The sequence below is a fragment of the Staurois parvus genome, unplaced genomic scaffold (assembly GCF_062004578.1).
Source record: "Staurois parvus isolate SC_StPar_1 unplaced genomic scaffold, SC_StPar_1.0 ptg000396l, whole genome shotgun sequence".
In the NCBI taxonomy this organism is placed as follows: domain Eukaryota; kingdom Metazoa; phylum Chordata; class Amphibia; order Anura; family Ranidae; genus Staurois; species Staurois parvus.
The window spans coordinates 1,978,064-2,001,632 of record NW_028318192.1 but is presented as its reverse complement, the minus strand read 5'-3'; the positions used below and the strand labels follow the sequence as shown (position 1 = coordinate 2,001,632).

General features: G+C 41.7%; 1 pseudogene; it reads right to left on the bottom strand.

Moving 5' to 3' along the window:
- Window positions 1–23,207, bottom strand: part of LOC149455347 (uncharacterized) — a 29,997-nt pseudogene extending 6,790 nt beyond the window's left edge.
- Between the last annotated feature and the right edge of the window lie 362 nt (window positions 23,208–23,569).

The following is a 23,569-nucleotide window of genomic DNA, read 5'->3' as shown; positions in this document are numbered from 1 at the left end:
CCTGGGGGCCGCCACCTGGTCTCAGCCTGCTCCAAGTCCATCCCCACCATCAGTGGCTCTGGTGAACAAGCAGACTGGGGCTTAGACCCCACGCCCTGGGGAACCCCAAACTGTGGACCTATAGAGCTACCGCTAGAGAACGTGACAGACAACTGTAGTCATTTGCAAGCATATTGGCAATTCTTTGTGGATTTATGGCCTTCGGTTTTTTGATAGGGTTGATAAGAAGGGAAATCCTGGTCATTGTTTCTCCATGTTTTAACCGCCTCCCTCCCACCATATAAGGTAATGAGGGGCGCAAGGCGGTTCTCTTGTTCTGGGAGGACGTCATATGACGTCCTCTCATTCTAACCGCGTATGTGCAGCTTCAGGAGCGAGCAGCGCAGCGATTGGTGGTGGGCTGTGTCCCTCGGACACAGCGGATCACCGATCAACGGAAAGAGCCGAAGATGTTAGCTCGGTCATGTGATCATTTGTGTTCAATCACAGCTGATTGCATGTAAATAGGGAAATGCTGGTTATTGGCATTTCTCTCCTCACGAGCAGCGCAGCGATTGGTGGTGGGCTGTGTCCCTCGGACACAGCGGATCACCGATCAACGGAAAGAGCCGAAGATGTTAGCTCGGTCATGTGATCATTTGTGTTCAATCACAGCTGATTGCATGTAAATAGGGAAATGCTGGTTATTGGCATTTCTCTCCTCACGAGCTGTCATGCTGACAGCTTGAGAGGAGAGGAGAGCCGGTAATCAGCATCCCTCAGAGGGGACATGTGCACTGATGATCAGTGTGCCCTGATGATCAGTGTAGTCCCAGCAGTGCCACCTGTCAGTGTCCATCAGCTGTCAGTGCTCATCCATGTTACCTGCTAGTACCCATCAGTGCCACATCAATGCCACATATCAGTGCCTACCAGTGCACATTAATGCCACATATCAGTGCCCATCTGAGCTGCCTTTCGGTGTCACCTATGAGTGCCCATCAGTGCCACCTATCAATGCCAGTCAGTGCCACCTATCAGTGCTGCCAATCAGTGCCGCCTATCAGTGCCATCTATCAGTGCCAGTCAGTGCTGCCTATCAGTGCCAGTCAGTGTCGCCTATCAGTGCACATCAGTGCCGCCTATCAGTGCAGCCTAACAGTGCCAGTCAGTGCCACCTATCAGTGCCAGTCAGTGCCACCTATCAGTGCCGCCTATTAGTGCCGCCTATCAGTGTCATATATGAGTGCTGCCTTTCAGTGCCCATCAGTGATGCATGTCAATGCCCATCAGTGCCACCTACCAGTGCCTCCTCATCAATGCCACCTGTCAGTGTCCATCAGTGCAGCCTATCAGTGCCCATCACTGCAGCCTCATTAGCACACATCAGTGAAGGAGAAAAATCACTTATTTACAAAATTTTATAACAAAAACTAACAAAAAACAGTTTTTTTTCAAAATTTTCAGTGGTTTTTGGTTTGTTTAAGAAAAAATAAAAAAAAACCCAGAGGTGATTAAATACCACCAAAAGTAATCTCTATCTGTCTCAAAAACAATTATAAAAATTTCATATGGGTTCAGTGTTGCATGGTCGCGCAATTGTCATTCAAAATGTAACAGCGCTGAAATCTGAAAATTGACCTGGGCAGGAAGGGGGTATAAGTGCCCTGTAGGCAAGTGGTTAATCTATGGGCCAGGAACTTCCAAGGTTTATTGTTAGAAGCATAGCAGTGAAGATTGAGATGTTTGATGTATCTATCGTGTTGCTAAAATAAATCATCTCTAAGGCCCTTAAGGAGCTTGAATAGGTCCTATTGGTTAGCTATAGCAGGGGTGCGTTTATTGTTGGTTTCAAGGGTATGGAGTTCTTACATAATATTAGTAATGTGTAGGTTATAAGCTTTTTTTTTCCCTCATCCCCAGCTGGATGAGAATTCCCCACATGTATGCGTTATGGGCATTCAATAACAAAAAGCTATCAGCAGCAGTAGAAGTATTGATGTGCTGAGAGAGCACACATTTACTAGAAGGTTCTTGCAAAAGCTTTTTTATCGCAGTGCCACACTCTAGAAGAGTGGCAAGTGTCCTTTTCCACTATTTCATTTGGTATGGTCACATGGTCAGACCAATGTCAGAGATATGAGGAAAAAATCAATCCTAGAATATGTATGTTGCCTAGCCAAGAAATATACTTATATAATCCCTTTCTGTTATCATGGAGGCAATGCCAAACATCAAAGAGATTCTCCTGATGGAACAAGTCTTTTAGACATCAGCTTACACATAAAATGTAGGCAGTGTGTGTTTGGAGCATACACCCCAACCAAGGTAGAAGGACAGTTCAGTATCAGGTGTCGACCTTCAGTGTCAGAGCTAGATTCCCACAACTTAAAGGTAGGAGAGATTTTGATGGAGAAAAGCACCCCCTTTTCCTTTAAGGCAGCTCATGCTAAGTAGATGTGTGGAAAATCTCTGTATGTGCATTTAAGGGTGGCATTCAGGTGGAAATGTGTTTCTTGGGTGTATACAATGGGTATTTCGTGCTTTCCACTATAAAGAAAAGCGCTTGACTGGGTAGTTCCACGCTCGAGTATTTATAGACATTATTTTAAATCCCATGGTGCATGAGAAGCAGGAAATGAATCAAGTCACTCTCCCTAATTGAGGGAGGAGCAGAAGGTGGAGTGATTGCAAAGTGATGAAGGGGAGTCTGAATGTCATAAACTATAGTAGATTCAATTCCAATAAATGACTCTGGTACCAAGGCTGGCATCAAAGAAAGGAATAGATGCACATAGAAAATTCTGAGCATCTCCCACTCAGTGAAAACAAATAGGGAAAACAACCAAACTGTAGCAAACTGGAGAACTAGATATTAAAAATAAAAGTTAAAAAAGGTGTATTGAAATAAGACCAAAGGCAGTACTCACTGCTGGTTCTATCTGGGGGTGGAGCAAGATGGAAAATGCTCTGGTAACTGGGGATCTGAACATAATAAGATTCTCTTGTATTCGTTCATGAGCCCTCTGTGGGCTGTTGCTTTGAAAATCATAGTAATTTCTGCCATTCTAAAGTCACTTGGCAAGAGTAAGTAAATGCAGACTGGTGAGATGGAGGGCCAGGGATGATGCCCCAGCTGCAAAGTAGTTGCTAGCTTTCCTCCATCTTAGAGATGACTTTGGTCACCCTGTTGTGTGTGATATTTAGTTTGGCAGGATATTTCCAATGGTGTAGGATCTTGTGGTTGTGCAGGGTCTTGGTAATGGTAAGAAGGTTGCTATGTAGCTGAAGAATATACTTGGAGAGATGAGGCAAAGGCTGTCGTTTCAAAAATTGCCCAGGAAGTTGTTCTGATTTACAGAACATCGTTGGCAGCTATTCTTTGACTTGGTAGAAACGCACATGAATTATGACATTCCTAGGGACCTGGGATAGGAGATAATCAGGCTTAGGGACCTGATGGATCCAATCTATGGTTAGATCCACTGAGGTAAGCAATGGCAGGATAGACAGGAAGAGATCCCTTGCAAACTGCGGTGGTTGAGCTTGTTGTACAAGCCTCTGGAATGCAGCAACCTTAGATTTTAACCATGCTAGATCTTCCTCAAGAACAGAATCTTCATCAGCTAACCTGTTAAAGGAATCCATATAGTCGCACAATTTATCCTCAATATGATCTACTCTTTCCCCCGGGTCCTGTATGTCAGTTTGTATTTGACGATAGCATGATTTCATATCATGTTGTAGTGATGCTCTTAGTGATGTTAACATGTTTTTGAGCATAGTGTCAAATACTGGGAGATCTGAGGTGGAGATCATGACAAAGGGGTCTATATGTGGCTGGGATGCATGTGGCTCAGAATTCTAAATGCTCACATCCTTGTCCAGGGTCCATGTGGTGCCATCTGAGGAGTCTCTGCATGGCCTGGACGTGGCTGGGCTTCTAGTGGATGGAGTACATGTTCCAGATGGAGGGGAGGGGGGCTGATATTAAGCCTGGTATCCCCATTGTATCATCTGTGGATTTGCTGTGCTGCCTAAGGCCACTCCAGTTTGCTGTGAGCAACCTCCCAGAGCCATTTTGTTGAAGATGAGCAGAGAGTCTGGGGAAGAAGACATCCAGCTTGTTGGGGTGCAGCGGGTTTCGGCATCTGAAGGGCATACCTGAGGCTGTGGGGTGAAAAACTGCTGCTGTGGTGTATGTGGTGGCTCCAGAAAAGGCTCTGATCTCTGACGGCTGAGCAGATCTCCTCTAACAAGTGACCAATAGGCAGAGTGGTCACAATGCCCCCCTTGACAGTGTGACTTTTGAAAGTGCACCTCAATGTCTTTCACAGACATAACGTTTGTAATAAAGAGTCTTTAGAAGTTCATTTTATAGATGTACTGTAGCAGGACAAGGGTGTTTTTCCTCATTCTCTCCAGGAGCAAGTTACCAACTTAACAAATAAACTTTAATTGCTCTAAGCTCTCTTTGACCAGATTCTCTCTTTTCTTCTTTGACTTTTGTTTGTAGACAGTAACTCTGTTTTTCATTACTTATGCACCTTGTTTTATTACCTCCATATCTTCCTGACTAATAACATACCCAGAGTTTCATCCTCACAAACTGGGTTCACCCCTAAGCTCTTCTTTTAGTTAAATCTATGTCTGTCACCAGGCTGAAGCTAATCAGAGCACACAGTGATTTGATCAGAGGCAGACAATAGGAACAGAAAGGACATGTTCTGGTAGTGATCAGTGTCAGTCCTTGGTCAAGTCACCTAAGGGACTCTGTGCAAGAACTATATTGGACCCTGCTCAAAACTACTTACTAATTACAGATGCTTTTTTACTGTGTTTGAATATATGCAGATGAAGAGCAGCACTTACAATACCTGAACTCAAGTTTCATGATATGTAACAAGGTCAAAGCCTGGGGAAAGAGAAGCAATGCTCAAAGGTTGCTGTGTAGCTATTAGGCCAGTTCCACTGCAAACAGGTGATGTTCTGCTAATAGAGAATATCAAGTTTGATCCAGGACTACAAAGTATGTCACAAGTACTTGTGGCATACTTTGGGGTCATTCAACAAGCTCAGAGACTGAACAACCTTCCCACTTCCAGTCCAAATGCTGTCAAAATTAAATAGGGGAAACATTTTGATGGGATTAAAGAAAGTTTTCACTTCCCAATACCAAACAGTAAACCTAATGATCCAAACAGCATAATAGAGGTCCTGACTGGCTTGATTCACATCTAGTATACACCTCAGCGCATTTGTACAGCTGCATAAATGGTATGTATTCTCCTTCTAATGACAACAGAAAAGCAGGAAGAACCTACTTATTGCATTTCCAATCATTCCAAACTAATTACTAACAATGGAGCAACTTAGCTCCAAATATCCAAATAGCATTGCTTTTATGTGCATTTGCAGTCATATAGCATGGTTCCATACTTAGTTCTAACAGTGCTTAGGCAAAATGCTCTAGAACAATGACAATACATGTTACTAATGAAAATGCTCTAGAACCAGGGACGTAGATAATTTTTTTTCCTGGGGGGGGTTCAGCCTTGGGTACCCAGAGGAAAATAACTGGCTCACCTGCCACTCTGGACACATTGGGGGTGTGGCAAATTGCGCCAGTAGTGGGAGGCATCTGTTTGTGAAGCAAATAGTAAACATGGTGTTTTCACTGTCTTGTTTCTAAAGAGGCCAGTCTGTCAGGATCTTTAGAGAGGGGCTTTTCTTTACATTTTGGGCAGAGCTGCTGGCTAATTGGAGTGTCTGAACTGTGTACAGATAGAGCTGCATTGCCTCTGTGTGTCCTGAGGTCCTGCAGCCGCTTCCAGGTGGTGTGTGCTTTCCGTGCTCGGCTGCTCTCTCTCCTGGCTCATAATTTTATTTCTCACTTGGTTTTGTACACAGCGCTCTCTGCTGTAGTCCTCTCTCCCCATACAGCTTCTCCTGTACTGCAGGCCACTTGCTCCCCAGTCTAGCTGGGTCTCTCTTCTGGCTCCCTCCAACACTCTTTCCTTCCCGTGGGTGCAGTGATTCCGAGTTGTCTCCCTCCACACTGTCCTATCAGCAGGATTGCCATTAAAATTATAGGGCCTTGTACAGACTACCTGGCAGGGACACTTCTTGGGCACCCAGAGGAGAATTATGAGATGGCATGTGTATGGAGGGGCTTAAAACGTAAGCCTATGTACAAAGTGCAGGCATCAGAAGTATGTCATGTATAGTGTGCAAATGTTAGGTGTCTGTAATGTACACAGTGGGTAAGGCAAAGGAATGTGTAATGTACAAAGTGTAGAGGTCAGGATTGCATATTGCAATCAGGGTCAGGTAAAACGTAGTGTACAGAGTGCAGGTTTAAGAGTGCATAAAGCACTTTGTCATCCACTGGTCATAAAAGGTTCAGTGCTTAAAGACAAATAATTTTACCCCTTTAAGGCCACTTTTACATGCATGGTTAAAGAACAATAAAAACAGGTGAATGGACCCACGTTTTACTACTCCTTGGCCATTCACCCAAGTTTAAAATACAGCTGGAGGAGACTGCTCACATGCCATGGTTGTGGTATGTTGTGTAACAGAAACCAAAAATGAACTGTGGCATTTTGAGTTGACTATCAAACTCAACCAATCAAGGCAATGGGGCAGTGCCACAACTGGGAGCCAAACAACTGCGTTATCATCATTACAAACTATCATTTGGCTGCTGAATAACTTACAGCAGGCACTAAGCTGCACTCTGAAAAGCAATCCACTGCAGATTGCTTTTCAAAGCTTTGGGTAGTATGAACCCAGCCTAAGAACACTTACAATGCCACCCATATCCCTGTCTTTTTAACATGGGGACAGCAAGCTGACACCCAAGCTTCTCAGGTGCACAGTTATCAGATTGCTGTGATGCTGTTAAAAGGAAGGAATATGGGTGAGCCAGAATGTGGATGGCATTACAATGAGTGTTATTGAAGGGGGACAGAGGATAAGTACTGTACAGGAGGTGCTTCTAACGGTTCCCCTTTTTTCCCTTGATTTCTACTGGGGGAAAACACTTTCTTGTTCTCTCCTCCCTTCTCTTATCAATTGTTGCAGGAGCCTCACTGCTTGCAGTTCCATAGCTTGTGTGCAGACAGGCTTCTCCCCACATCAGAGCCACCACTCCATTCTGCATTTGCACTGACAGGAAGCCCACAGGATGAACAGTTCACTGCAGTGATGTACAGAAAACTTTTTTTTAATTGGGTGAGAAGGCAGTGTGTGGTGATGCAACCAGTAAGCTGCAAGCTGCACAGCCCTCTGCTGCCTCCTCAACCAATGACTAGCTGAAGCTGCCCCATACATCCCTCCCTCCTGACATTACCAGGGGTGGACTGACCATTTGGAAACTCGGGCACTGCCCAAGGGCCCGGGGTCAGTAGGGGGCCCCATGCGATGCCCCTGGTACCTTTTTCATAGGCTTTTTTGAGTTTGGGCAAGGACACAGGGGCCCCATGATCCCCTATTGCCCGGGAGCCCCATGAGTTGTCAGTCCGCCCCTGGACATTACCCTGCACTTTCCCAAATCCCAACCTTCCCATATAGCAAACCAACAGGCCTGAACTCACACTGACACATACTATTTTCAGGGATTGTGTGACTGTGCGATTCGGCTCCAGTCCCGGTCCTGCAGATGAAAGGCATAGGCTACACTATAGCCTAGCTTCTGCACCATTGATGGACATTCTGGGGGGGGGGGCTTGACCTCCCTGAACTCCCCCCCTTATCTATGCCCCTGTCTATAACTATGACTATCGATGATGCATTTTACTGCAGAGCATAGAAAGATGGTTGGTTATCATCTGACACCTAATGGTTAGTGATCACCCAGTTAGATGATCACTTTCTTAGGCTAAGGTTTGCTAGGCAAATTCAGACTAGTGAAATATAATTATGTGACAAATTCAAATCCTAGAGAAGAGGCCCTTTCTTGCTAAAGAAAATGTGAAAATATGTGCACTACTTCAAATATTGTAACTATTGTACCATTAAATCTGTTTCTTTTGCCTCTGGTCACATGGTCACAGCTACTCCTTCTGTGGTCCTGCCTTTTTTTAAGCATCCTTCATTTTATAATAGCTTATTTTCTTGTATTCCTTTTTTAATGAAATAAAAATGTAGTTAAAGGCACAAGAAAACTGCCTCTTACATTTTTTAATAAATCCAGTAAATGACACATCGTAGATGGACAAGGGTTTTTTTTATATTCACCTGACTGTACTTTAAAGGTATCTATCAACAGACAAAGGAATGTGAATACAAACCAACTAAACTCCAAATATTATTAACCACTTCAATACTAGGCACTTTTACCCCCTTCCTTCCCAGGCCAATTTTCAGCTTTCAATGCTGTCGCACTTTGATTGACAATTGCGCGGTCATGCAACACTGTATGAAATTTTTATCATTTTTTTCACACAATTAGAGCTTTATTTTGGTGGTATTTAATCGCCACTGAGTTTTTTATTTTTTGCTAAATAAAACAAAAAAACCCTGAAAGTTTTGAAAAAAACACATATGTCTGTTTCTGTTATAACATTTTGCAAATAAATAACATTTCTTTATAAATTTAGGTCAACATGTATTCTGCTACATTTCCTTGGTGAAAATACCCCCAATTAGTGTATATTATTTAGTCTGTAGGAACGTTATATACTCCACAAACCAAGGTGTATATATACAGTGTCTGACAATTGATCAATCCTGATGTACTGATGACCCATCTCATTTCTTGAGGCCCCAAAAATGCCAGGATAGTACAAATACCCCCAAAACACCCATCTTTAGAAAATAGTTCAAGGTATTTAATAAGAGGCATGGTGAGTGTTTTGGAGGTTGCAATTTTTTGTTATAATTTTTTGGAAAATGTAGAACTGACGTGATGCTTTTTTTATTTGCACTAACATACAATTTTGAGGACAAGCTTTCGAGGTATGTCCCCTTCTTCAAGGTCCAGGCAGTACTACTTCACAAAGTTTTAGCAGAATGTTAAAAGAGATGTTGTTGAAAGGGGGAGAAAAAAAACAGAAAGAAACACACACAAACAAATGTACACAGCAATGGTTATAAAACTAGGATTAGACTAGAGATAAGACAGAGCAAAAGCAAAGACTGGGGGGGACAACACTCACAGAGGGGGTCGAAAACTGTTGGATAATGAGTGAGGAATCCCATGTCCAAATTAAGGCCGTTATCTCTTGTGTCAAATAGAAATATCATTTTTAGTTCAAATGTTTTCCTTTCCTGTATAGTTTTGAAATTTCCTTTAAGAACTAAAATATTGAGGTCTCCCATTGTGTGGTCTGGTTGTGCGAAATGGTGTCCCACAGGTGTGCAAAAGTCATCTTCTTTATGTTCCTTGATGGTATGTCTGTGCAAATTCATCCTTGTTTGCAACTTCTGTCCTGTGTTGCCAATGTAAGATCCTTTGCTACACTTTCTGCACTGGATAAGGTACACAACATTACTAGAGGTGCAGCTGTATGATCTGGAGATATTGAAGATCCCTTTTGAGTGTCTGACACTTTTCGATGGATTGATTTGGTTGCACAGTTTGCATCGTTTTTTATTGCAGGGTTTGCTTCCATTATTTGTGACCTCATAATCAGAAGGAAGTTTCCTACTGATTAGTTTATTTTTGAGGTTGGGGGGTTGTCTGAAAACCAGCATTGGGGGTTGCTGGAATATTTCTTTCAGAGTTCCATCCTCTGTTATGATGGGTTGTAAATCTTTGATTATTTTTCTTATTCCTTCTAGTGCTGGGTTGTATGTGGTTACTAGAGGTACACGGTTGTTTGTTTTTTTCTCTTTGTACTGAAGTAGATTTTCTCTTTGGGTTCTCAAGGCTGTGTTTATGCTGGTGTTGATAGTTTTGTCCATGTAACCTTTCTTATGGAAGGAGTCTGCTAGTGTCCCAAGATGTTTATCTCTGTCTCTTGGGTCAGAACATATTCGGTGGTATCTAATGGCCTGACTGTGTATGATGGCACGTTTTGTGTGTTGGGGGTGGAAGCTAGAACTGTGGAGGTAGTTGCATCTGTCAGTGGGTTTCCTATATATTTAGGTGTGAAGCGTATCATCCCTGATGTATACTGTGGTGTCTAGGAAGTTGACGTGTGTGTTTGAGTATTCCATTTTTAGCTTGATTGATGGATGAAAAGTGTTGATCAATGAGTAAAATTGTTTTAGGCTTTCTTCACCTTCTGTCCATATGATGAAAATATCATCAATATAGCGATAGTATCTGTATGGTTTTTGTTCCATGCTGTTCAAGAATGTTTCCTCCAGGTCAGCCATAAATAAATTGGCATATTGGGGTGCCATTTTACTTCCCATCGCAGTACCCACACATTGAAGATAGATGTCTTTATTGAAGGCAAAGTAGTTGTGTGTAAGTATGAATTCAATGAGCTGTGTAACATCCTCAGCAGTGTATCAGCAGTTGTGGTTTGGTGAGGATGATAAGGATCTGTGACATGCAGCTAATCCATCCTTGTGAGGGATGTTACTATACAGGGATACTACATCCATAGTGACTAGAAGTGTATTTGATGGTAATTTATGTATGTTGTTGATCTTGTTCAGAAAGTCAGTTGTGTCCTGCAGGAAACTAGCACTATTCTTGACTAACGGTTTTAAATTTTTTTCTACAAAGCCTGAGATTTGTTCGGTGAGTGTGTTCATACCTGTTATGATGGGTCTGCCTGGATTTCCTGGCTTGTGGATTTTGGGCAGCATGTAGAAGTCCCCGATTTCTGGATGATCCGGAATCGCATTTTTAAGTTCTGAATGTAAGTGGGCTGGAAGTGTTTTAATGAGACCTTTTAATTGCTTTGTAAAGTCCTGGGTCAGATCATAATCCAGTTTTTTATAGTAGATGGCATTTTCCAGCTGCCTCTGGCCTTCTTGTATGTAACAACTGCTCCCCCTTTGTCCGCTGGTTTGATTGTGATGGCCTGATTGTTGCGCAAATTGTGTATAGCCATTCGCTCCAGTGGTGAAAGATTATACAGAATTTTCTTTTGCTGGGTGGATATCAGGGATGTAGCTCGCAGTCTGAAGCTTTCAATATAGGTGTCCAGTTTGGGGTTGCGTCCTTGTGGAGGTGTGAAGCAGATGCTCTTTTTCTTTGTGTAGCACTCCATTGTCCTAGGATTCCTTTCATTACTGTGGAAATATTCTTTGAGCCTTAGTCTCCTGAAGAAATCCTCCATATCTGACAATACTTGTAAATGATCCAATTTGGTGGTTGGGCAGAATGTAAGGCCTTTGGAGAGGATGGCTAATTCTGGTTCAGAAAGTTTATGAAGAACAGAAGCAAAAGCATAAAGAGCACAGAGGAGTTGAAACACTTTGGTGAAGTTTGTTATATATCACCGAGCACCCATTTCCTTTAGGAGCACTAGAGTTGGACTGATCTATTTATATATGAATTGAGATGTTATATTAATTTAATACTAAATGAATTATAAATTGTTAGTTCAGTAACAAGTGTGCACACAGCACATGTCCATTTATATAAAAACTGCAAAAACAACTGGATACTAGGAAGTTGTGCTGAAACACCAGAATAAGACAATTTATACTTATTTTCCAGCATTGCTGGGTAATTTTTTGTATATAAATGTATGTTCACAGCAGCTCTGCACTCTATTTAATGATACTCTATCTTTGATGTGTGTATTTGACTAGTGGTATTTTTTATTTATATATAATTTTTATTATTGTTCTTGTATATGTTCTTGTTTAACCACTTCAAGTCCGGAAACTTTCATCCCCTTCCTGTCCAGGCTTATTTTCAGCTTTCAGTGCTATCACACTTTGAATGACAATTACGTGGTCATGCAACACTGTACCCATATGAATTTTTTAGCATTTTTTTTAAGACAGTTAAAAATGTATTTTGGTGGTATTTATTCACCACTGGGATTTTTATTTTTTAGCTTTATAAATGAAAAAGTCCAAACATTTTGAAAAAAAAGTGTTTTTCTTATAAAAGTTTGCAAATAAACAAAAAAAAAAGAATAACCCAAATTAGTTTATAACCAAAAATTATAACTTTTTAAAAATGTATTTTATTTTTTTTTTATATTATTATTTATGTTGTTTTTTTAACATACCTAGCAGTACAGTGTCACCATAGTGACATTGTACTACTTATGGGGGGTGATGAAGATTTTTTTTTTACACTGATTGCTTTTACATCCATAAAGACTGTAAAATCAATAATTTCTCTTTCTCTCTAGCTGCATTCTTGCAGCCATTGAGAAATACTGTGAGAGTTGTGATTGGTCACAGCTTGTCCCATGGTACAAGGCTGTTGTGAATAGCCTTGTACCATGTGACCTCTGTGATCATTCACAGATTTCACTAGTGGTAAGCAATGATGTCAGCAGGTGACATATTGCTTACTACTATTCATGTGATCACTGATTGGCCAATCAGTGATCACATGATCGGGACCTCACACAGAGGTCCTGTATAACGTTCGGTGTTCCGCTGTGTCCGGAGGACACAGCAGGCACCAGATTGTAGTGTTGTGCGCTCCCAGTGTGTGCACACAGGCAATGGATGCGGGAGGACATTTATAAATGGCCAACCGCTCCAGCACTGCTCCCTTCCAGCCATTTATGTACAAGGGCCGAGAAATGGTTAAAGACCCTTCAAAAGATGGCTGAAGGAATAAACGGTTCAAATTAGTTTGAAATCTCAGCATTTAGCAACTTAAAAAATGTAACACAGTAAAATAAGCATTCCCCTTAAAGCTTATAGTTTAAAGTTTTCAATGCTGCTCGCTCCTGCTCTCTCAGTGCTGCTTTCCTAAACTTCTTTACAGAAGAGAGGTATCACTGAACAGTTCAGTCTCCAGCCAGTTTCTTAGCTTGCAGAAGGCAGAAGAGAGAAAGCGAGAGCAGTAGATGAATGTCTTACCAGTCTAGGATATGAGGCTGTGTGTTTCTGCTGATGAACACAGTGTTATTAAAAAAAATAATGTATATACAGGAGATATATATACACTATATTGCCAAAAGTATTGGTCGGCCTGCCTTTACACGAACATGAACTTTAATGGCATTCCAGTCTTAGTCCGTATGGTTCAATATGGAATTGGCTCACCCTTTGCAGCTATAAGGGATTCAACTCTTCTGGAAAGGCTGTCCACAAGGTTTAGGAGTGTGTCTATGGGAATGTTTGACCATTCTTCCAGAAACGCATTTGCGAGGAGAGGCACTGATGTCGGATGAGAAGGCCTGGCTCGCAGTCTCTGATCTAATTCATCCCAAAGGTGTTCTATAAGGTCAGTACTCTGTGCAGGCAAGTTCCTCCATCCCAAACTTGCTCATCCATGTCTTTGTGGAACTTGCTTTGTGCAATGGTGTGCAGTCATGTTAGAACAAGAAGGGGCCATCCCCAAACTGTTCCCACAAAGTTGGGAGCATGAAATTGTCCAAAATGTTTTGGTATGATGATGCCTTAAGAGTTCCCTTCATTGGAGCTAAAGGGCCAAGCACAATCCCTGAAAAACAACCCCACACCATAATCTCCCCTCCACCAAATTTTACACTTGGCACAATTCAGTTAGGCATATAACGTTCACCTGAGAACCGCCAAACCCAGACACATCCATCAGATTGCCAGACAGAGAAGCAGGATTCGTCACTCCAGAGAACACGTCTCCACTCCTCTAGAGTCCAGTGGTGGCGTGCTTTACACTGCTGCATCCGGCGCTTTGCATTGCACTTGGTGATGTAAGGCTTTGATGAAGCTGCTCAGCCATGGAAACCCATTCCATGAAGCTCTCTACACACTTTTTTTGTGCTAACCTGAAGGACACATGAAGTTTGGAGGTCTTTAGCTATTGACTCTGCAGACAGTTGGCGACTTTTGCACACTGTGTGCTTCAGCATGCGCTGACCCCGCTCTGTCATTTTATCTGGCCTACCACTTCATGGCTGAGTTGCTGTTGTTCCCAGTTGCTTCCACTTTGTTATAATACCACTAACAGTTGACCATGGAATATTCAGTGGTACCATGCTTGAGTTCACTGAGCTCCTGAGAGCGACCCATTCTTTAACAAATGTTTGTAGAAGCAGTCTGCATGCCTAGGTGCTTGATTTTATACACCTGTGGCCATGGAGGTGATTGGAACACCTGAATCCAATAATTTGGAGGAGTGTCTCAATACTTTTGGCAATCTGCCACCCAATTTTTTTTTGCTTTTTTATTTTAGGTGACCTTGTCAAAAGGTCTATTTGAACCTAGGTCTCTGTGCCTTACATGTTCTGCCACTGTTGCTGGTAATTGTCTAAGAAGGGCTCTGTGCCAAAGATTCTTCTATACTTGACTACTTCATTCACTTTACCTGTGTCTCCTTGTGTGACTAAAACTGGCCAGATATTTATGTCCGTCCAGTTCACTGTTTCCTTGCCTGGTTATTGAGTGTATTTATCCTGCTTATTTTCTGTGTGGTACACTGATTCCTGCATTCTGACCTTGGTTTGTACATCAGCTCTGATCTCTGCTGTCTGGATTCTAACTTTAGCTTGTTAAATAGGCTCTTACTTTTGCCTTCTGGATTCTGACCTAGGCTTTGTATAGGGCTCTGCCCTTTGCTTTCTGGATACTGGATACTTTGTTCTTGCTGCCTGATCTAAACTATATTCCTTTGCTGTTGTTATCAGCATAATCTGAGGTTTATGGCTACTGGTTTCCATATCTTGCAGGCATCATTCATAAAAGACCTGATAATAACAATCAATGTTGATATCAATTTAAATTCAATTCAACTGGCCCTACAATGCTTTTGATTGGTCATTTAGTTGCTATAAAATAGTAAACACATGAGCAGTATGATGTGTGTCTTCTATTGTATTACATTAATACCTAGGAAAGGGTTTGGTCTATTTGGTATAGCACAATAATTTATAAGTACCTTGGGGAATATTGCTATTATTTAATAAAGTAATATAATCAGTATTTGCTGTTTGGGATGATGTTATAATTTAACAGGAAACTATAACTAGCTACAGCTTGGGGAGGTATAATTTAATGCTGTAACTTAATTTATTGCTCCTTGGGGAATACTTTAAAATAGGGGAAAATAATAACTTTGCCATTTATGGCTGTCTTGAATGGGAAATGATATGCAGTATATATGCTATATAACTTAATGCTGCCAGGAGAAATAGTCTGTGTAATATTAAGTGTAAAGGCAGTTGATGCTATACAAGTATTACTAATAGGGTAAAGTGGGGGGGAGGAGAGAGAGAGAGAGAGAGGGGGGGGGGGAGAGAGAGAGAGAGACAGGGCACTGTCAGACTATTTGTTAATTATTGTTGGGTGAGTAGGCTACTTCAAATGTTTGTGAAGGGTGAGATGATTTTATATAATCTACTTCTTTTAAAAAAGTGGGTTACACTATATAGATTACTAAAGTGGGCAGATGCAATTATGATTAATACACCTGTGGTCTTTTCACATCTAAAGCTGGGGGCACATGGGCTAAACATTGGCTGAAAATGGTTGGTTAGGCAAGAACCGGACAACTTTCAGCACTTGTGTACAGCTGTCTGTTCTACAGAAGACAGTCTTTCAACCTTTTTCTGTCGAACAGACATGCTGGAAAACCAGCATCCAACCAGCACCCAGCGAAATACAAAATGTCAAAATACAGAGGCACAGTGGGAGAGATCACCACACTTACATCCTTACATCCCCTGTGTTAGTAAGGTAATCTCTCTGTTTTTTTTTCTGTTCAGCCTACTGGGCTATATTAACTCCTTCACGCCTAAGGGTAAAACAAATCTTAAAGCCTCAGTAAAATTTTACAACTTTGACACATGTTTGTAAAACCATACATATCATCACAGCTACTTTCTACTTCCAAAAAGGTGAATTATATCTTTTTTTCTTTTTGTTTTTCAGGACACATTGGACTTTCATTTGGTGCTAAATACTAATGGACATCCCCTGATTTTTCCTTTTATTATCAAAGGAAAACTGGCCTAAAATAGTTTTAAAAAATCTTTTTTTTTAATTTATCGGTGTGTTTCTTGTTACTACCATAACATACTACCAATGAACAACCCAAAATAAATTCTCTTGACGATCGCAGCGATACCATATATGTGTATGCTATTTGTTGTTTGTACCTGTAGTACTGCTCAGAAACAATAGTGCACATTTTGTTTTTTGTTTTTTTACATAAAACACACTGACACTGATACCAATGTAAAAAAATAATAATACAAAAATCCTGACCTTTGACCTTGACCTTTGACCCTGACACTGAATTAGATCAAACCTAGATCTAGGTATTTTTTGCTTTATTTTTTTCTTTTTCAATATTTATTTATTTTTAACAAACAGTTGTTGTTTTTTCTCTCTGCAAGGAGAGAGAGAGATACAATATATCTCTCTCCTCCATTCAGAGATAAAAAAAAAGGGTGGGCGGGCTTTACAGTGACTGATCACTGTGATATCCAGTCAGAGGTTATCACAGCAATCATGTGATCTGGAATTGGGAGTCCCAGGTCCCGATCGATAGAACGGAACCCAGGGCTCTCAGTGACACCTGTGTCTTTGTTCTGGGAGCGTGCCATGCGGCAAGCTCCCAGCATAAAGACAGGTATGCAAATATGCAGCCCCATGGAAAAAATCCTGGTCTGTGAGGCCTATTTGTGTTACGTTGGCACCAAGGGGTTAAAAAACAAAACTTTTAGAGTGTACCTAGATTAAGAGTATAACATTATAGCATGCAGAAGTCTTTTTTTTTGCGTACATATATACAAGTGCTCTTTAATAAACCATTTCAAAATTCAAAAGTATTTTAAAACTCTTTTGAAATCTCCAATCTATGTGACCTTTTGGTTCTTGTTTTTCTTTTATACACCCTATCATCTAAATTAAGCCTCATCAACTATCCAATAGGATTCTTCTTTTCTCGGTTCCCCTGCCGGGCACTCCTGATCCCTTCCCCCACTGATTGCCCCCAGGGCAAGCTGCTTGCTCCGGGGGCACTTGTGTGTGCTCACTCCCAAGCCACCTCTGTGTGTCTATGAGACTCAAAGAGCATGGCTCAGCCCCACTCCCCACTCCATCTTCACTGACTGTGATTGACAGCAGAGGTAGCCAATGACTCCCACTACTGTGTCTCAGCCAACGAGGAGGGAGAGACCTGAAAGACCTGAAAGAGACTCTTCTCTCATGCACAGTGCTGGATCGTGATTAGGCTCAGGGAAGTTGGGGGGGGGGGGGCTGCAGGGGAATCTGCACATAAAAGGTTTTTATTACCTTCATGAATTGAATGATATATGAATGATATATTAAAAGAAAGAAACTAAGATCATCAGGTTTTCTGGTTACTTGGTTACTAACACTAATAGCAGGCTACTTGTGGGTCCTGATGCCTTGTTATCAAGTATTTTCCTTGCCAGAACAGTCCTCCTATTTAGCAAACAACTGTGATCCTCTCAACAGTATGGTTATATGTGGAAATCCAGAGCTACCTTGCACATGCAAACCAACAGCTACTCATGTACTATTATAGATGATTTAACAAACAAAGCACTACCAAACTGGTCTATTAGCATTTTTTAGAAATGTTGGCATTTTTAAATATTAAAGTGACTGAGAGGTGTTTACTATGTTAAATAGTTTTAACAGGGTTAAACATTCAAAATAAACATAATATGCATCCCAAAAAAATAATGACACTGGTATTACTAGAGCTCAGTTACAACTTCCGGTATTGCTATTAGCACGTACTAATAATATTCATGCATTAGGCAAACGATAGATAGATAGATAGATAGATAGATAGATAGATAGATAGATAGATAGATACTGTAGATATTCAAAATTTTGGTTTATGGTGTTTATTATTTTTCTCATGTGTGAAGATAAATTAAAAAAGTAAGACTGAAGGCTACTAAGTACACAACACTGGAGAAAATGAATATGGCAATATAACAATACTATGAAATATTAATGCATTAATTTAAAGGATCTGAATTAACCTTCCAGTTGTGTTAGTTTCCTGTTACCATCTCTTATGTTAACAGGTCCTTTTTGACCCGTGTCTTAAATCAGCTGTAAAATACACTAAAAACAATTATCTATCATCCAATTTGTTTCTCATCTCTTGGTTACCTGTTAGGCTTCCTTATCCATGAAAATATAGGTTTTAATATTTTTGGTGTGGGCCCCTGGGCCTTTTTTTTGTCAGTATACCCCTTGATTTCAATTAAAAAACAATGTAAAATGAACCTCAAGAGAATCATATAAATAAATAAAAGGTTGTTATGTCACCTGACTATTATTGAGGGGATTTAGAACACATCTCTGAAATAAATTTGTTTTGTTTATTTTTTCATTTTAATATTATTAACTATAGTAACATGTATGGTGTTACGGGTCAATTTCGATCCATATATATAATTACTTCAAAAAGGCAAATAAGTCCCTTTTTTTCAGCAATAGAACTTTAGTACAAACATAAAATGAAAAACAGAACAAATATATATATATATATATATATATATATATATATATATATACAGTTGCAAGAAAAAGTATGTGAACCCATTGGGATTACGTGGAGTTTTGCATGAATTGGGCCTAAAATGTGCTCTGAACCTCATCCAAGTCACAACAATAGAAGAACACAGTCTGCTGAACATAATACTACACAAACATTAGATGTTGCCATGGTTTAATTTCACATAACATGTAAACATTCACAGTGCAGGGAGGAAAAAGTATGTGAACCTTTGGACTTAATAATTGGTTGAGCCTCCTTTGGCAGCAGTAACCTCAACCAAATGTTTCCTGTAGTTGCTGATCAGACCTGCACAACGATCTGGAGTAATTTTGGACCACTCCTCTTCACAAAACTGTTTCAGTGTAGCAATATTCTTGGGATTTCTGGTGTGAATCGCTCTCTTAAGGTCATGCCACAGCATTTCAATCGGGTTGAGGTCAGGACTGACCTCTGACTGGGCCACTCCAGAAGGCGTATTCTGTGCTGTTGCAGCCATTGTTTTGTTGTATTACTTGTCATTGTCCTGTTGCATCACCCATCCTCTGCTGAGCTTCAGTTGGTGGACAGATGGTCGTACGTTTTCCTGAAAAATGTCTTGATAAACTCTGGAATTCATTTTCCCATCAATGACAACAGTCCATCCAGGCCCTGGGGCACCAAAGCAGCCCCAAACCATGATGCTCCCTCCGCCATGTTTTACAGTGGGGATGAGGTTTTGATATTGGTGTGCTGTGCCTTTTTTTCTCCACACAGTGTTGTGTGTTCTTCCCAAACAACTCAATCTTGGTTTCATCCGTCCACAGTATATTTTGCCAGTAGTGCTGTGGAACATCCAGGTGCTCTTTTGCAAACTTCAAACGTGCTGCAATATTCTTTTTGGACAGCAATGGCTTCCTCTGTGGCATCCTCCCATGTACTCCATTCTTGTTTAATGTTTTCCTTATTGTAGATGTGTCAACAAAAATGTTAACATGTGCCAGAGATTTCTGTAGGTCTTTAGCTGACACTCTGGGATTCTTCTTTACCTCATGCAGCATTCTGCACTGTGCTCTTGCAGTCATTTTTACAGAACGACAATGCCTAGGGAGAGTAGCAACAGTGCTAAACTTTCTCCATTTGTAGACAGTCTGTCTTACCATGGCCACATGAACATCAAGGCTTTTGGAGATACTTTTGTAACTCTTTCCAGCTTCATGCAAGTCAACAATTCTTGATCGTAGGTCTTCTGAGAGATCTTTTCTGGGAGGCATGGTTCACATCAGACAGTGCTTCTTGAAACCAGTAAACCCAAAACAGGGGTGTGTTTTTTAAGGGCAGGACAGCTGTCAGCAACACATCCAATATCATCACACTGATTGGAGTCAAGGTTGGCTCACTCCTGGCTCCAATTAGCTCTTGGAGAAGTCATTAAGCTAGGGCCTCACATACTTTTTCCTCCCTGCACTGTGAATGTTTACATGTTATGTGCAATTAAACCATGGCAACATCAAATGTCTGTGTAGTATTATGTTCAGCAGACTGTGCTCTTCTATTGTTGTGACTTAGATGACGTTCAGAGCACATTTTATGCCCAATTCATGCAAAACTCCACGTAATCCCAAGGGGTTCACATACTTTTTCTTGCAACTGTATATACACATATATATATATAACATGAATATAACAAAATATAGATTTGCAAGGTCAAACAAACAACAACCAATCAAGCAAATCAAACCAATAGAAATCAATTACCGTATTTCTTCACTCCATAAGACGCACCTAGGTTTTAGAGGAGAAAAACAAGAAAAAAAATATTCTGAACCAATGGACTGCAGACACAGTACAGGAGATGACCAGAGACTGCGGACACAGTACAGGAGATGACCAGAGACTGCGGACACAGTACAGGAGATGACCAGAGACTGCGGACACAGTACAGGAGATGACCAGAGACTGCGGACACAGTACAGGAGATGACCAGAGACTGCGGACATAGTACAGGGAATGACCAGAGACTGCGGACATAGTACAGGGAATGACCAGAGACTGCGGACATAGTACAGGGAATGACCAGAGACTGCAGACATAGTACAGGAGATGACCAGTGACTGCGGACACAGTACAGGAGATGACCAGAGACTGTGGACATAGTACAGGGAATGACCAGAGACTGCAGACAGTACAGAAGATGACCAGAGACTGCAGACAGTACAGGGGATGACCAGAGACTGCAGACATAGTACAGGGAATGACCAGAGACTGTGGACATAGTACTGGGAATGACCAGAGACTGTGGACATAGTACAGATGGCCAGAGACTGCAGACAGTGCAGGGGATGACCAGAGACTGCAGACAGTAAAGGAGATTACCAGAGACTGCGGACCTTTGGGGAGGGAGGGGGAGCGGGTACCTGAATTTGACAGGTACCCGCTCCCACTTCCGCGGAGTTGTCCTTCCTTCTTCCTGTGGTGGCTTCTGTGACAACCGGGTGCCCACTGCACATGCGCGAGAAGGCTGCGCTTTGTGAATGGCCCGGAGCCTTCTGGGACCTGTCATGTGTCCCAGAAGACACCGGACCATTCACAAAACGCAGCGCTTCTCGCGCATGCGCAGTGTGCACCCGACTGTCACAGAAGCCGCCACGGGAAGACTGCAGCGCTGGAGCGAGGAACAGGTAAGGTCCTGCAGGAGAGAAGAGCTGAGCGGCCGGCCCAGTATTCTGACATGGTGGCAGCAGAAATACCGGACCGCCACTTTACATTCGCTCCATAAGTCGCACTGACATTTCCCCCCCTTTTTTGGGGGGAAAAAAGTGTGTCTTATGGAGCGAAAAATATGGTACTTGTTCCAACACTAATAAAAAACAAAATCAGAGTAAAAGTCTGTGTGCAAGAACATGTATGTGTGTGTGTGTGGGTGAGTGTTTAGATGCATGTGTGGCAAAAAGTGACACTTTTAGTGTGTTCTTTGCAGAGATATTTGTTGCAGTTACATTTGTCTTTCTGTCCTTACTGCTTGGGCAGACCTGACACCTTTCTTTTAGAATCAGATGGCCTGAGTGGGGTTGTGGTTGTGGCTGTTGTGGATGATGTTGAGGCAGGGCTGGCTGAGGAGGATGCTGGCATGGACAAAGTGCTCATTGACCTCTGCAACTGTCTGACCAAGACTGCAGCATCTGGGTCTCGGGGCATCTGTTCCCTTCGCTCAATGTGTGGCTTGACAAGGGAATTTACCAGCTCCTCAAGAAACATTCTCCGCTTGTTTTTTTTTGGTTGAGTTTCATCCTTGGTGGATGTGGGTCCACAATACAAATGTATTATATGCAGACACATCAAGGATGTTGTAAAACACAACCATTGGCCATCTCCTGGTTATTCGCTGGTAAGTGTAGGTGGCAGTCAGCTTGTCCAGGTTGTCCACTCCTCCTTTGTTTTTGTTATAGTCAAGGATAATTGTGGGCTTTTTGTCACTTCCTGATGACACAGCTGCATCTTTGTGAAGAGTAGACATAAGTATCACATTCCGTTTTGTTTTTGGACAATATGAGACAACAGTGGTGGTGTCTGTAAAAGCAAACTTTGTGGACAGTGCAGCCCTGTCCTTCACCTGCAAGATTTCAGCAGGCAGCTCAGGTTTATTTTCCTTCACTGTGCCCACTATGGTAAGTTTCCTCCTGAGAAGTTCTTGTCCAAGGTCAAAGCTGGTAAAAAAAATTGTCACAAGTGATATCATGACCCTGCAGTCCAGTAGTCATATCGAGGACCACACGTTTTCCTTGGTTTTTCTCCGGGATGCCACTTGCAGCTTTGCCTGTGTAAATCTGTAGATTCCAGGCATAGCTGGTTTTTGCATCACAGGCTGCCCAGATTTTTATGCTGTACTTCCTTGGCTTACTGGGTATGTATTGCTGGAAGGGGCATTTTCCTCGGAAAAGGACAAGATGTTCATCCACTGTCACCTCTGGCCCAGGGTTGAACATCAGTGGAAGGAGCTGCACCCATCTCTCCCAGACATCCCTGATGGGGGCAAGCTTGTCAGATCTTGCTCTGGTATCTCTGTTGTCAAATCTGAGGACTCTTGATATCATTTGAAAGGTCTGAAGTGACATTGTTGCCCGGAAAATATTTCTGCCTGTCGATGCGTCCCACAATGAGTGGCCTCATTGTAGGATCTATACACTCCAGCAAGAAGAAGAACACCAATATAAGCATCCAGGTATTCCTCATCAATGTCTTTCCACATGCTGCCATGGATGTTTTTTCCTTCAAGGTTTGGCATAGCAATGATGACTCTTTTTATTGACAATGGCATAAATAGCTCAAAACATGTCTTGATGTCACTGACTCTCATCACAGCAAACCTTGTGATTCCAGGGGTCATTTTGATGACATTTGCAGCAGCTGCCCTGCCATGTACATAAGGAGGTACTGAGCTCCAACAGATCTTACCATTTTTGGACTTGAATATTTCAGCGGGAGCAGCTTCAGCGCCGGTAGCCTCCTCATCAAACTCATCAGATGTGTCTGTGTCTTCTGGATGATACTCCACATTGTCTTCCTCCTCAGAAACCTGCTCATCCAAATCAGTATGCTCCTCTGTGTCCTCTCCCTCATTTTCACCAAAAATATTATCCAGAACTTGGCTCAATGAAAATCTTCTTCTCATTTTTGCATGCTATAAATTGGAGATGTGCACTCTGCAAGTCACCAATTCTATACTGAATTGGCCTCACATGTCTGGACACGCCCGTCTTTGTTTGTTTTGTTTATGTGCAGGTATACTGGAAAACAAGGCAAAATGAGAATCCCCTAAAGCTCACATGATTGGGTGAGGAGCTGGCTGTCAGTGTGCTGGTTGACAGTGAACTTACGATTTCAGTTTTTGCTCTAATTATTGCTTTATAATCTTATTTCTATAACTGAGTCGAAACTGACCCTAACAACACAGAGGTCATAATTTCAACTTGAGCATTTTATAATTTTTTTGAAATAGAGGTTCCTGACAAAGTCATAAAGCCTTGATGCAATAAACAAATT